Here is a 1,303-nt window from a genome sequence, read left to right on the forward strand (position 1 = left end):
AGACCCATTGACTAAGCCTCTTCCACGAGCAAAACATGATCAACACCAAGGCTCCATGGGTGTTAGAATCATTACTGTGTAATCTAGATTATTGACTCTAGTGCAAGTGGGAGACTCAAGGAAATATGCCCTAGAGGCAATAATAAAGTTATTATTTATTTCCTTATATCATGATAAATGTTTATCATTCATGCTAGAATTGTATTAACCGGAAACATAATACATGTGTGAATACATAGACAAACAGAGTGTCACTAGTATGCCTCTACTTGACTAGCTCGTTAATCAAAGATGGTTATGTTTCCTAACCATGAACAAAGAGTTGTTATTTGATTAATGAGGTCACATCATTAGTTGAATGATCTGATTGACACGACCCATTCCACTAGCTTAGCACCCGATCGTTTAGTATGTTGCTATTGCTTTCTTCATGACTTATACATGTTGAGATTATGCAACTCCCGTTTGCCGGAGGAACACTTTGTGTGCTACCAAACATCACAACGTAAATGGGTGATTATAAAGGAGCTCTACAGGTGTCTCAAATGGTAGATGTTGGGTTGGCGTATTTCGAGAATAGGATTTGTCACTCCGATTGTCGGAGAGGTATCTCTGGGCCCTCTCGGTAATGCACATCACATAAGCCTTGCAAGCATTACAACTAATGAGTTAGTTGCAAGATGATGTATTACGAAACGAGTAAAGAGACTTGCCAGTAACGAGATTGAACTAGGTATTGGATACCGACGATCGAATCTCGGGCAAGTAACATACCGATGACAAAGGGAACAACGTATGTTGTTATGCGGTCTGACCGATAAAGATCTTCGTAGAATATGTAGGAGCCAATATGGGAATCCAGGTCCCGCTATTGGTTATTGACCAGAGATGTGTCTCAGTCATGTCTACATTGTTCTCGAACCGTAGGGTCTGCACGCTTAACGTTACGATGACAGTTATTATGAGTTTATGCATTTTGATGTACCGAAGGTTGTTCGGAGTCCCGGATGTGATCACGGACATGACGAGGAGTCTCGAAATGGTCGAGACATAAAGATTGATATATTGGAAGCCTAGTTTTGGATATCGGAAGTGTTCCGGGTAAAATCGGGATTTTACCGGAGTACCGGGAGGTTACCGGAACCCCCCAAGAACCATATGGGCCTTAGTGGGCTTTAGTGGAAAGGTGAAAGGGGCAGCCCAAGATGGGCTATGCGCCTCCCCCCTCCCCTAGTACTATTAGGACTAGGAGAGGTGGCCGGCCCCCTCTCTCTCTCTTTCCCCTTGGGAATCCTATTTGGAA

Source organism: Triticum dicoccoides, chromosome 2A (assembly GCF_002162155.2).
Source record: "Triticum dicoccoides isolate Atlit2015 ecotype Zavitan chromosome 2A, WEW_v2.0, whole genome shotgun sequence".
NCBI classification, from domain to species: Eukaryota; Viridiplantae; Streptophyta; class Magnoliopsida; order Poales; family Poaceae; genus Triticum; species Triticum dicoccoides.